At 40.3% G+C, this 14,440-nt stretch overlaps 1 protein-coding gene across 1 annotated transcript in view; it reads right to left on the bottom strand.

Moving 5' to 3' along the window:
* Window positions 1–14,440, bottom strand: part of NIP7 (nucleolar pre-rRNA processing protein NIP7) — a 59,582-nt gene that overhangs the window by 9,480 nt on the left and 35,662 nt on the right. The window lies entirely within an intron of this gene.

Below are 14,440 nucleotides of genomic sequence, written 5' to 3'. Positions count from 1 at the left end.
TCTTACTTTGCTTAAGCTTTATCAAACAATATTACTAACTAACATTCTAACAAGCCTTTCCATCTGCTAGGTCCTAGGCTAAGCAACTTAATAATGCTTTATATCATTTAACCCTCACAACAATTACCTATACTAGAGGCTATTAATATTCCCATTTTACTGATAAGGAAACTGTGGCTTAAGAGGTCCCACAGCTAAGAACTGGACTCTGCAGCCCATGGATTTAGCCACGCTGCTATGCTGCCTTGATTTCTAAGGAGAAATTGTGTTTCCCTATTATTTTTCATATGTTATGTTTGTTTACTCATTGGCTCTTCACTCCTCCAAAAACTGTAAGTTTCTTAAATGGGATGATCAAGTCTAATTCATCTTTTGACACCCTTACCCTCAATACCTGACAAAGACTAGCACATACTGAGTGGTTAATATGTGTGAGCTAGACAGAGCTTCGTGACATAACAGTCACTCATTTTATATACTTATACACAATTACTCTTGCAGATATTCACAGCTTCTGCATAAGAAGTTGATGATGTTTGTACTCTCATTTCATATAGTGCCATGGGCAAGTGTGAGGGTCTTAGAGCCAGATAGTTACTGGTTTGAATCCTGCCTCAGTCACTTATTAGTGGTGTAACTTTAGGCAAATGTTAAAAGAAAAAAAAGTGTTACAATTTATAAAGGGTTATCCGTAAAAGGAGCACTGCTCTTGGGTCATGAAGAAATAGCTGGAAAAGTTTATGATTCAGATGCTTAAAATATATATATATATATGTGGAGGCATCTGGGTGGCTCAGTTGGTTGAGCATCCAACTCTTGATTTTGGCTCAGGTCATGATCTCAGGGTCAGGGGATCGAGCCTTGTGTGGGGCTCCGTGTTCAGCTCGGAGTCTGCTTGTCCCTCTCCCTCTGCTCCTCCCCCTGCTCTCTCTTTCTCTCTCAAATAAATAAATAAATAAATTTAAAAACTATATATATGTGTGTGTGAAGACACATGAAAAGATGCTCAACATCACTAATCATCAGGGAAATGCAAATTAAAACCATAATAAGATAGGGGCGCCTGGGTGGCTCAGTCGTTTAGCATCTGCCTTCAGCTCAGGTCATGATCCCAGGGTCCTGGGATCGAGCCCTGCATTGGGCTCCCTGCTCCACGGGAAGCCTGCTTCTCCCTCTCCCACTCCCCCTGCTTGTGTTTCCTCTTTCGCTGTGTCTCTCTCTGTCAAATAAATAAATAAAATCTTAAAATAAAATAAAATAAAACCATAATAAGATATCACCCCATTCCCATCAAAATGGCTATTATTATCAAAAAGTAAGCTATAACAAATGTTGAGATGCCTGGGTGGCTCAGTCGGTTAAGCATCTGCCTTCGCTCAGGTCATGATCTCAGGGTCCTGGGATTGAGCCCCGCATTGGGCTCCCTGCTCAGTGAGTGGGGAGCCTGCTACTCTCTCTCCCTCTGCCCCTCCCCTGGCTCATGCTCTCTCTCTCAAATAAATAAATAAAATCTTAAAGAAATAATAAATGCTGGCAAGGCTTTAGAGAAAAGGGAACCCTCATGCACTGTTGGTGGGAATGTAAATTAGTACAGCCACAGTGGAAAACAGTATGGGGCTTCCTCATAGATAAAATAGAACTACAGTACAATCCAGCAACCACATTTCTAGTTATTTATCTGAAGAAAATGAAAATACTAATTTGAAAAGACATATGCACTCCTATGTTCGTTGCAGCATTATATACAATAGCCAAGATTTGGAAGCAACCTAAATGTCCATTGATAGATGAATAGATAAATAAGATGTGGTACATACATGCAATGGAATATTACTCACCCAAAAAAGAATGAAATCTTGCCATTTATGACAACACTTGCGGATCCGGAGGGTATTATGCCAAGCAAAATTAGTCAGAGAAAGACAAATATTGTATGATTTCACTTATATGTGGAATCCAAAAATCAAAACAAATGAACAAACCAGAAACAGATTCATAGATACAGAGAACAAACTGACCATTGCCCAAGGGATGTGGGGTGTGGGAATGGACGAAATAGGTGAAGGAGATTAAGAAGTACAAACTGGCAGGGGTGCCTAGGTGGCACAGTGGGTTAAGCGATTGACTCTTGATCTCAGTTTAAGTCTCACAGTTGTGAGTTCAAGCCCTGCATCAAACTTAAAAAAAAAAAAGAAGCACAAACTTACAGTTATAAAATAAATAAGATGTGGGGATGTAAATGTACAGCATAGGATATATAGTCAATAATATTATATCAACTTTGGGGACAGATGTAACTAGATTTATGTGATGACCATTTTGTAATATATATAAATATGGAATCACTATGTTGTATACCTGAAATTAATATGATACTGTATTTCAATTATTCTTTAATAAAAAATATGTACTTGATAAAAGTGGTAGATGGGTGGGTTCTCAGAGGAGCCCGGGGTCTTCCTAGAGTAGCTAGAAGCCTACTGAGAGGAGACCCTCTCAGTCGCCTCCTACTAAGAAAGATGGAGCAGCAAGAACAGGGACTTGCTGGAGTTAAATGTTAACTTGTGTTTATTTCTCTACAACTGCCTGCTGTTTAATTTGGCCAACCCAGTGAAGATTCTTTGGTAAGCCTGTGTGTAATTTCTAAACACCAAACCTATGACCTTTATACACATGCTAAACATTTATAGAGCGGGAGAGTTCTCCTTTTTCTCTATCAGTGAATTGAATAAATAACAACATCCTCCCCTCTCCCCCCCAAAAAGTATTCTTTGATCTACACGAAAGATAAGTTGGTAATAATTCATCCTGATCAGCTAAGGATTGTAAAGCAGATTCTTTGATAAGCCAATTAATTTCAGAGGGCACGGGAGCTTGTTTCTTCCTGATACTGATTTATACTCTCAAAGCCATAGAATGTTAGAGCTGAAAAGAGACCTTTTAAGATTATCTCTTCAAATCTTCTGATTTTAATGGATGAGAAAACTCCACAATCCAGAGAGGAAAGTTTAGACAAATGCTAATAAAGAACCATATAGAAATGTTCTGTCACAACAATTCCTAAAGCATTTTAAGCTTTCTGTGGTTGTCGCTTTTTGTTTTCTTTTTAATCTGGTGATCCAAATACATTATTTGGGTCTGGAATTGGAAATCTGTGGGCACTAATCCTCAGTTTTGTGCTGACGTCAGAGATATTTGAGAATCACTGCTGTCCCCTGCTGGAAATTTAAATCTCACAGGTTCTCAAGGTTCTATGGAATTTTTTAACAGTCAAAAAAATGATAAAAGTAGTATTTCCTTAAGGTAGTGAGTTTAAATAGCATAAAAGGGTATGAAGAGAAAAGTAAAACTGGGAAAGTGATAACTGTCATTAACAATTTTATTGAACATTCTTCCATAATTTTTTACTTATATATTTGTATATATCTACACATATGTATAACACATTTTAAAAGATTTATTTATATGTTTGTTTATTTATATATTTTAGAGAAAGAGAGCGTGTGTGTGTGCAGGTGTGGGGTGGGGGGACAGAGGGAGAGGGAGAGAGAATCTTAAGCAGGTGCCATGCTGGGGAGTTCTGAGTGTGGGGGGCTCCATCTCACAACCCTGAGATCATGACCTGAGCTGAAATCAAGAGTCCTATGATTAACAGATTGCACCACCCAGGCACCCCAATATGTTTATACACACATAGGAAAATGCTATATGCAGTGTTTTGTAGCTTAGTTTTCTCTTTTTTCTTTCTTTATTTTGAATAGTAATATATTCAAAAGCTTCCTAATGTTTGTTTTTTAGAAATATGTCCTGAACATTTTTTAAAAAAGTAATCTCTGTGCCCAGGGTGGGGCTTGAACTCAACCAGGAGATCAAGAGTCGCATGCTCTTCCAGCTGAGCCAGCCAGGTTCCCCCAGGGGCCCCCAGGGGCTCCTGTCTTGCACATCTTTTTTTTTTTTTAAGATTTTATTTATTTTTGACACATAGAGAGTGTACAAGCAGGGGAAGCAGCAGGCAGAGGGAGAGGGAGAAGCAGGCTCCCCGCTCGGCAGGGAGCCAGATGTGGGGCTCGATCCCAGAACCCTGGGATCATGACCTGAGCCCAAGGCAGACGCTTAACCGTCTGAGCCACCCAGGCGCCCCATTGAACATCTTTTTAAAGCAGTATATCGGGGCGCCTGGGTGGCTCAGTCGTTAAGCGTCTGCCTTGGGCTCAGGTCATGATCCCAGGGTTCTGGGATCGAGCCCCACATAGGCTCCCTGCCGAGCGGGGAGCCTGCTTCTCCCTCTCCCACTCCCCCTGCTTGTGTTCCCTCTCTCACTGTGTCTCTCTCTGTCAAATAAAGAAATAAAAATCTTAAAAAAAAAAAAAAAGCAGTATATTGACAACCTCATTTTTGATGGTAGAATAATATTCCATTGCTCAGGTGTATCATAAATTATTTGTTCAGTCCTCTTTTGATAGACTAAAATGTAAATCTCTCTAAGAGCAGGGAATTTATTATTTCGTTGTTGTTACTGCTGTCTCAATAAAATTTGCTTAATAAATGACTGGACATTTTCCTAGTTTAAAGTATTTCTCTGCTTAAAAATGCTGCCCTGAATACCCTTGTGCCTGTATTTTGGGGCAGTGGATAAAGTCTGGGAGGAAGTACAGGTTAAGGACATGTGAATTTTAAGTTTTGACAGATGAGTACTTCTGATGAAACATGGATCCAGATGTTTAGCAATTCTATCATTCCCATACCTGATTGAGCATCAAAGCCAGAAGCTCCCAGAGAATTAATGAAAAATAGCTCTTTTCTGCACATCCCTTCTCTGTTTTAATTCAGTAGTGTGTGTGGGGGGGTGCAGGAATATTTAAAGCCCCCGCCCCCAACTATGACTCCCGTGCACACTCAGAACTGGCAATAGCCACATAATACCCATGTCTTGGTACACTGTAGCAGAAGGGAATGTGCTCCTATATCCCAGTGTTCATGTGGTAACTCATCTGTTATTCACCTGATGCTTATCCAGTGCTTACTGTGTGCAAGACCCTATGCTCGCTCAACCACAGGCAAGATTGTGCAGGGGGTGTGGTACGGATTTCGCCACTGCCCTGGGTGGTGGTGCTGGGAGCAGACGGGTGAGTTTGTTGTTATACGAGTTGGCTGGTGGCTGAGGTTTGGGGAGGGAGCACTGTGTGGGTGAAACTTGGGAATCCTGCAGTACTACAGTGGCAGGAATTTTAAAAAGGCCCAGCCCTGCCCTCGGTGACATGTATGTGTGTCTAACACACATGGAGCCCCCACAACTTCTAGGTCTTCTTAGGCAAGAGCTACTGGGGGTCACCCCAGCAGAGGTGCGGGGCGGGGCCCAGGCCTTTCCCTCTGGGCCCTTCTAAGCCAGATAAAATATCATGCAGATGCAACACACGTGGGAAATGCGCCATGGACAGCCAACAGATGGCAGTCATAAAAAGAGATGACAGATTCCACCGTCATTCACGACCCACCCAAATGTCACGTCCGCTGGGCTCTTTCCCTGGCAGTTCCTGCCCCGAGCAGGTGTTGTTTTCATGTACTCCGTGGCAGTTAAAATATAACAACAGAAAAAAATCCCAACAACCAAAAAACAAAAAACCGAACTATTACTACTGCTCCCCGAGGCTTACTGGATCAGAACTTCTAACCACCTTACTGCATGACCCCATTGTATTCTCCCAACAGTGTAGGGAACTCAGAGAAGTTAAATAACCAGATAAAGGCCACACAACTTAAGTAGATTGATCTTCACATTCTTCTTGCTTGCACATCTCATCAAATAATTTTGAAAAATTGTCCATCCCTAGAAACAGACATACACATCTATGGTCACTTAATTGATAACAAAGGAGGCACTACAGAGAGTAGGAAAAGATCTTTTTAATAAATGGTGCTGGAATAGCTAGATACCCATATAGAGAAAAAATGAAATTGGTCTCCACTTCATGCCATACACAACATCAGATCCAGGTGGATAAAAGACAAATGTGAAAGGCAAAAATCTACAGCTTTTTAGAATATATGAAAATATCTTCTTGACTTCTGAATAGGAAAGGATTTAAGCCACTAACAGCCCTCAAGACAAAGGAAAAGAATGATAGATAAAGAGAATGATTCAGTGACACTAAAGTTATACACTGTGGTTCATAAATATATTATGTAGAGAGTTTGATAGATAAACCACAGAGTGAGAGAAGATAGTTGCAACAAATATAACTATATGCTCATCGCAGCTTGTTGCAACACTAAGCTAAGGCAACAGTATTCAGTGGTACTACTTTGGAAAACAGTTTGGCCTCCTTTTTGTACAAATGTTATACAGTTGCCCCTTAAACACCACTGGCGGTTTGATTGAACGTGCAGGTCCACTGATACACAGATGTACACTTAATATTTTTTCTTATAATTTTCTCTTATAGTTTTCTTAATAACATTTTCTTTTCTCTAGCTTATTTTATTGTAAGAATACAGAATGTAATATACATAACATACAAAATATGTGCTGATCAACAGCTTATTTTATATTGGTAAGGCTTCTGGTCAACAGTAGGCTATTAGTAGTTAAGTTTTGGGGGAGTCAAAAGTATTATGCAGATTTCTGACTGCATGGGGGTCAGTGTCCCCAGCTTTGCATGGCTGAAGGGTCTACTATAGTTGACAATGAAAAGGAAAAAGACAAGAAACCACTGCCTAAAAATGTGTATCTCCTTCCACATTTTAAAGTTGACATCTAAAAGTTTCCATCTTATTTACTTTTTTTTTTTACTTGAACAATAATGCTTAAAGCAGCTTTATTTGTAATTGCCCCAAACAGGAAACAACCTAAATATCTATGGAGAATGAATAAATAAATTGTGGATTTTCATATAATGGAACAATACTCAGCAATAAAAAGGAATGACATGGGTGAATCTCAAAAACTGTTACGCAAATTAAGTTAGACACAAGGAGTACCTACCATATGATTCTGTTTATATGAAATTCAGAAACAGACAAACTAAGATGTTTGAAATCCAAACAGTCATTGGTGGATGGGGAGTATCTTGAAAGGGGCATAAGGGAACATTCTGGGGGTGATTCAGCATGCATTTAACTAGATGCAAAAGATGTACTTTCTGGCATGTTACAGATCTTAACATTCAAAAATAAAACTGTGATATCACCGCCATAAATACACCCAATGAAATATAAGTACCATACTGATTTGATATCCACCATCATCTATTTAAAAATAAAAAAATATGGACAGGTGCTTCTTGAGCAGTCATACATTTTAATAAACTTTTTTTTTCTTAAGTAAGCTCTATCCCAACATGGGGCTTGAGACATACACATCTATGGTCTGAGATCAAGAGTCACATGCTTCACTGGCTGCGCCAGCCAGGCGCCCTAACATTGTAAATCATTCTTTTTCTTCTTGAAATCTATGTCTCCCACCAAATATTACTCTAAAGTAACATGGTTTTATGTTTGAAAGTCCTTTATTCATCATCTATTACTCTGCAACAACATATGACCATTTATTTTTTGTTGCATTTTAAAATCTTAAAAAATATACTATCACCACAAGGCTTTATTTTTTTTTAATTTATTTATTTGTCAAAGAGAGAGAGAGAGTGTGTGTGCACAAGCAGAGGGAGAAGCAGGCTCCCCGCTGAGCAAGGTGCCCGATGTGAGACTCGATCCCAGGACCCTGGGATCATGACCTGAGCTGAAGGCAGATGCTTAACCAACTGAGCCACCCAGGTGTCACTCACCACAAGACTTTAAATATTAACTTTCTCCTGGTTTAAGCTAGCATTATAAGTCATACATTAATAATATTGATCAAAGTAGCATAAAATTATGTCCATTGAAAATTCATCTCTCAGGGTGCCTGGGTGACTCAGTTGGTTAAGTGTCCAACTTTTGATATCAGCTCAGGTCTTGACTTCAGGGTCTTGAGTTCAAGTCCCGCATTGGGCAGGCTGGGCATGGAGCTTACTTAAAAAAAAAAAAAATTGTCTCTCAATGAAATGGATGAGGGAGTAGTTAATGGGACCTTAATTAGTCTTTAAAAAAAAAAAAGACTTTATTTATTTGTGAGAGAGAAAGAGCTAGCGAGAGACAACATGAAGGGGGGGAGGGGCAGAGGGAGAGGGAGAAGCAGACTCCCTGTTGAGCAGGGAGCTGGACTTGGGGCTCAATTCTAGGACCCCAGGATCATGACCTGAGCCAAAGGCAGAGCTTAACTGACTGAGCCACCCAGGTACACAGGGACCTTAATTAGTCTTGAACTATGCCCGTATTTGTATCCAAACTCGGTTTCTAACACCAAAATATACACCAAGATACACCATAATATACACCAAAGTGAGATGCGGATGGTATGCCTTATCTTTTGCAAGGTGGGAGAAATCTGCCTGGGAAAGGGAAACTGGCAGGATCTCTGACATTGGTGTATTCTCACATCAGTTTTAAGAAAGATAACACATGAAGGTTGATCCCCCTTGAAAAGTGTTCATGCTTAGGGATATGTGTAATTCCGGTTTGAAGACCACCAGTTTAGAATGTGTGGAGATGGAATTCTGACCCAGACATATCTGACTCCCAGCCAACTACCCCATACAATCCTAATTTATTCCTTATCACTTTGACCTTAAATAAAACATTTTAGGAATATTTATTTGCCGGGGGAGGGTTGGGGGCAGCTCTAGAAGTAATACATAACCATTGCTCAAAATTAAAATACAGTGTCATTTTTACATGTTGGTCTTCCACCTAGACCTTGAATTCCTTCAGGGCAAAACTAGTGTTTTATCTATATTCATGGCCCTAGAACCAATGGAGCTTCAACTCACAAAGCAGGGCCTCGATAAATATAGAGCAAATGCCCATGGTGGACAAGACCATATTTGAGTCTTTGACCTTCACGGATAAGGGCCCCAGGTTGGGAGAGGGGATGCCAATGGGTGACTCAGCTTTGGAGTTTGAGCCTCCTGTTATTTCCATCAGTCCCTCCCTCCATTCTTTGCTACAGACAACTATTGTTTCCTCAAACTAACATCCAATGCTTGATGCACTTGGCTTCAAGACAGTACCCTCACTTAGCCTTCCAACGAGATTGTCCCCTGGTCCCACCCCAAAGCCTTCCTTTATCAGATTTTTGTAACTCTCACTGCTGACCACAGAGAACTTTCATCTGTGGGATGGGGAAGAACCAGCATGTGTGTCCTTGACACAGATGTTCCATGTGCAGAGTGAAAAAGCCTGAAGAACCTTCCGTCCACGCTGGGCTTCATCCCCTGTTGCTGTTCTCCAGCCCACAGATGCCAGAACAGTGTTTCCCACACTTTCAGCATTCCCATGTCACCTTTATGACTTTGGGTATATCCACAGGCCACCTGTATTTACATCATACTTTTCTTTATATGACTCATTATTTTTTACCTAAAAACTTGCTTAAGCTTTGTCCTGAGCAATAATATCGAAGTAATGATATGCCTGATGAGTGATGTATGATGTGTGTATATGTGTATGTGTGTGTTTCAAATGCATGTTTTAAAAAGTTCATAGTTATTAATATTTTAAAAATATTAGTTGGTGTATGTTTAAGAAAAATCACCCAGTTTTCCCCTCATTTCACTTTCACACAAAATGCTTTACTTCTGACACTTGTGGTCACCAAATGTATGGGGTTTCTTCCCCACACCAAGCAATTCTTTGTGACACCACCTGGATGTTCTACAGTTTAACTCCATTACATACAACTTCTGTCCAATGTGTCTACAAATCAGAGGTTGCCATGATCCCCCCCCAGTTTCCATTATTTCCTGCTCACAGATTGCAGGAAAACATTTACGTTTACCAGTTTATTAAAGGATATGATTAAGAATAGAGATGAACATTCAGCTGAAGAGATACATAGGGCAAGTTCTGGGAGGGTCCCCAGCACAGGAGCTTCTGTCTTGGTGGACTTGAGGTATGTCACCCTCCAGTTACATGGATGTGTTCACCAACCTAGAAGCTCTCTGAACCCCGTACTACTGGGATTTTATGGAGGCTTCATCATGTACGCATGAGAGATCATGAACTCCATTTTTAGCCCTTCTCCCTTCTCAAGAGAATAGGGGAAGGGGTGGAAAATTCCAAGTTTCTAATCATGGCTTGGTCTTTCTGGTGACCAGCTCCCATCTAGGAGCCACCTGAGAGCCCACCCAGAGTTATCTTTTTAGAACAAGAGATGCTCCCAGTGCTCTTATCACTTAAGAAATTACCAGAGTTTTAGAAGCTCTGTGCCAGGACCCGGGGGCAGAGACCAATATATCTATATTCTACTATCTCACAGCGTACTACTTAAAAAATCTCCCATATAAGACTGGAAACGTCCTGTTCTAGACAGGAAGTTATTAGGGTCTGCAGCTTTCTTCAGCCTCTTTTGAGTCAGGAATCATGGTAAGGTTTCATAAAGCATAACATTTATTGGGGACCTTTGCCCTCTACTCACTGTAGAAAATTAGGAAAATACAGAAAAGTCTAAGGAAGAACAAATCTGAAATCTCTTCTTGTTCTGTCTTGGTTAATACAAATAGATCTGGATTTAAAATCAGACTCAGACATAAATTCATTATAACGTCTTGGACAAGTCACTTAACCTCCTGGAGCCTCAGTTTATTCATCTGTAAAACTGGCATAATACATTTTTTGTAGGATTTTGATGAAGATTAAATGAAATAATAGCATTTAATTACCCTAGCATGGTAAGTGATAAATAGTAAATGCTCAAAAAAGTATTTTACAGGGGCGCCTGGGTGGCTCAGTCATTAAGTGTCTGCCTTCGGCTCAGGTCATGATCCCAGGGTCCTGGGATTGAGCCCCGCATCGGGCTCCCTGCTCTGCTGGGAGCCTGCTTCTCCCTCTCCCAATTCCCGCTTGTGTTCCTTTTCTCACTGTGTCTCTCTCTGTCAAATAAATAAATAAAATCTTAAAAAAAAAAAAAAGTATTTTACAGATTATAACTTCCATAAATGTGTGTTCACACTATATGTTTCTATCCCTTTTCTCTTATTTTATCTTGAGCACGAAGTAATCTTTGAGTACATAATTATTTATTTTTGTGGGAGGGGCAAAATTTTTATCACAGAATAAAATTCCTTACTATGAACACACCATGACTTATTTAATAATCTTATTATTGGCTCTTTCTAGTTCTACTGTACACTGTAAGTAATGCTGTGATGAAAATCCTTGCACTTAAATCTTTGTGCTCATTTACAATTATTTCCACAGAATGAATTTCTAAACAATGGAAGTTTTATGGCTCTTGGTTTTTTATTTGGTTTTATTTTGTTTTGTTTTCCTGAATTGCTCCCTGGAAAGGTTTTATAGATTTACACTTTCAGCAGCACTGGCTGAAAGTGCTTGTTTCACAGCACCCTCCCTCACACTGGGTATTATTTTTTTTTTCTAGACTTGCTAACTTAATTAACATGTATCAGGCATTGTTTACAGGCCTTATCTCATTTCATCTTCACTACAACCCTATGAAGTGTCCATTTGGTAGTCTGTACTCTTTAGCAGGTGGGGGAAACAAGATCCATAGAGGTTAAGTTCTTACCCAAGCCAATAAATTTTTAGGCCAGGAAAAGCCTGATCATTAACTTGCTGATCATTAACTTGCTGACTGTAGCTTTTCCCCTATACCACCCTGCCTCCTGCTGGTGTCCAGAGGGAGGGCAGGAAGCACTGAAGTTCCTCAAAGCAGAATCCTTAACTCAGAGCTGGAGTGTTTGTGGTGAGTAAAGAGTGATGTCGCGACAATCATAGGATGGTGGGACTTTGAAAAATGAGGAGAAAACTCAACAAGCTTTATACTTAATATTTATGCGCTTTATGTAAGTTATAACTTAATTTAAAAAGAAAAGGAAAAATGAGAATTTTGATAGAAAAGAGGAAAGACTTTTCAGACAGATAGTGGATGAGCTCATAGAAATAGCTTACACTTACTGAGCCCATACAACCAGCCAAGCCTTCCACGAAGGGCACTGGAAATAGTAACTCACTTAATTTTCATACAATCCCCATGAGGCACCTCTGTTATTTATGCTTGACAGATAAGAAAACAGAAGTAGGAGAGAGACGGTTAAGCATTTTTTAAAATTTATTTATTTGAGAGAGAGCGCGCACACACTCGAGCAGGGGGAGGAGCAGAGGGAGAAGGACAAGCAGACTCCACAGTGAGCTCAGAGCCCAACGCAGGGCTCAAGGCTCAGTCCCAGGACCATGAGATCATGACCTGAACCTAAATCAAGAGTCAGACGCTCAACTGACTGAGCCACGCAGGCTCCCCAACAGTTAAGTAATTTGCTCAAGTTTACATGGCTAACAAGCGGAAGAGTCAGAATGTGAGGCAGGTAATTTGGCTTCTGGTTAAGATAGGCAGGCTGGGATGGCAAAGCAGCCAAAATCACCAAAGATCTGTCAGACTTAGAGGCCTCTCCCTATTCTGGAATGTCCACAACATAGAGATTTTGAAAGACCAGGATCCTATACAGATTCAGGTCTTTGCCTAATTAATTCAAGGGTCTAGCATGTGATTTCACAACCTCAGTGATGCTGCTACTTGCCCTCCTGAGTTGTCCTTTAATAGTCCCAAACTGGATCTCTGCTGGTTCTAATCCAGTGAGGCAGGTAGAAAAGTCTTTTACGCTCAACCAGTTACTGGACCTCTCAGGGAGGTGGCACACCACTCCCACAACCAGGATTTCTCTATTTGGTCCAGGTGCTGGGTGGTGAATTCCAAGGGCATCAAAGATACCTATAGGTGATTCACATCCTATGTCCCCACTTCTTTCCTACACCGACTCCAGGCCCACTCAGTCCTCTGGAAATGCTCCTTGTTCATTTATTCCCCCACCTGCGGAAGATATGGACAATGATGCACCCAATGAAGGAATGGGAATGGACTCTCCAAAGTCTATGTGGCAAACCCATCACAGAAATGAAAAAGAAGAAGAAGTAAGTAAGGTTCAGGAATGTGTCCAGCAAGGTGAGGGCTGAAAGTGGATTTGGAACTGGAGTTGGACAAGAAGAGAACCTGGAGAAGGAGAGAGGGACCATGATATTTTTTTTTTTTTTAAGTCCTCTCCAGGCTGATCTACAAGGACAGAAAAGGAGAAAAGAACTCAGGGAAGATATCCTGTACAGTCTTAAAATTATGTAGTCAGCTGTTCTGTATCTAGAAAATCATGACACAAATACACAAGAAATGGGAGGCAGCCCTAACTAATAAGAATGTTCCTATTTCAGTAAATATGGTTTGCTGGTGGGTATGAAATTAAATTGCAGTAAATATAATTTGCTGGTGGTATGGTTTTTCAATGTGTTATCAAAAGCCTTCCTCATGGGGCACCTGGGTGGCTCAGTCGTTAAGCGTCTGCCTTCGGCTCAGGTCATGATCCCAGGGTCCTGGGATCGAGCCCCGCATCGGGCTCCCTGCTCCGCGGGAAGCCTGCTTCTCCCTCTCCCACTCCCCCTGCTTGTATTCCCTCTCTCACTGTGTCTCTCTCTGTCAAATAAATAAATAAAATCTTTAAAAAAAAAAAAAAAAAAGCCTTCCTCATGTGCCTAGTCAACTCCAACCTCAAGAAATATGTCAGGCCCTGGGCTAGGTTCCAGGATGTAGGGTGGACAAGTAGACAGGGTGTCCACTTCCCAAAGCAGCTAACTCTAGATATGTATTTCAGGAAGGATGAAATATTAGATGCTAAGAAGGGAGCAACAGGGGGTTTAACCCAGCCCAGAAAGTCAAGAAAGGTTGAAATTCTCTTAAATGAGGCTTGAAGGACAAGAAGGACTTAGGCTAGAATAGACAAGATGAAGGCTCCATGCCGACTGAGTAGCAGGTGAAAAGGAAATGACAGAAGTTCATACACACACGTGAGCACAAAATGATGTTGACAAATAGGCAACCTCTTCAAGCTTTAAACATCATGTTAAAGCGTCTGCAACTTGTTCAAAAGCAAAAGGGAACTGCCAAAGAGTAACAAGTGAAATATTTTGATATGTGTTCTACTGTGTATCCTTTGACTAATTCCACTTTAAGGAAAGAATCCTAAGGAAATAATTATAAATTTGTGCAACTATACCGTTAAAAGTGTGTTTCTAATATTGAGATTGTCTAAAATTAGAAAATTTTGAAATAACCTAAACCTCTTATAGTAGGGGCTTAAATGAAGAAAACTTTGGTTCACCCATACATTAACAGCTATATAGCTGTTAAAGACACTGTGGAAAAAATATTTAATGGCATGGAAAGATGTTTGTTATATGTTAAATGAAAAATGATTATATAAAATATATATAACACCGTTTTTAGTAAAAAAAAATATATATATATATATATACACACACACACAGTACGTACAAAAGACACTGG

This window comes from Phoca vitulina, unplaced genomic scaffold (genome assembly GCF_004348235.1).
Source record: "Phoca vitulina isolate PV1807 unplaced genomic scaffold, GSC_HSeal_1.0 scaffold30, whole genome shotgun sequence".
NCBI lineage: Eukaryota > Metazoa > Chordata > Mammalia > Carnivora > Phocidae > Phoca > Phoca vitulina.
Note: the sequence above shows the minus strand (reverse complement) of the source record. Positions and strands in the feature narration are given on the sequence as shown.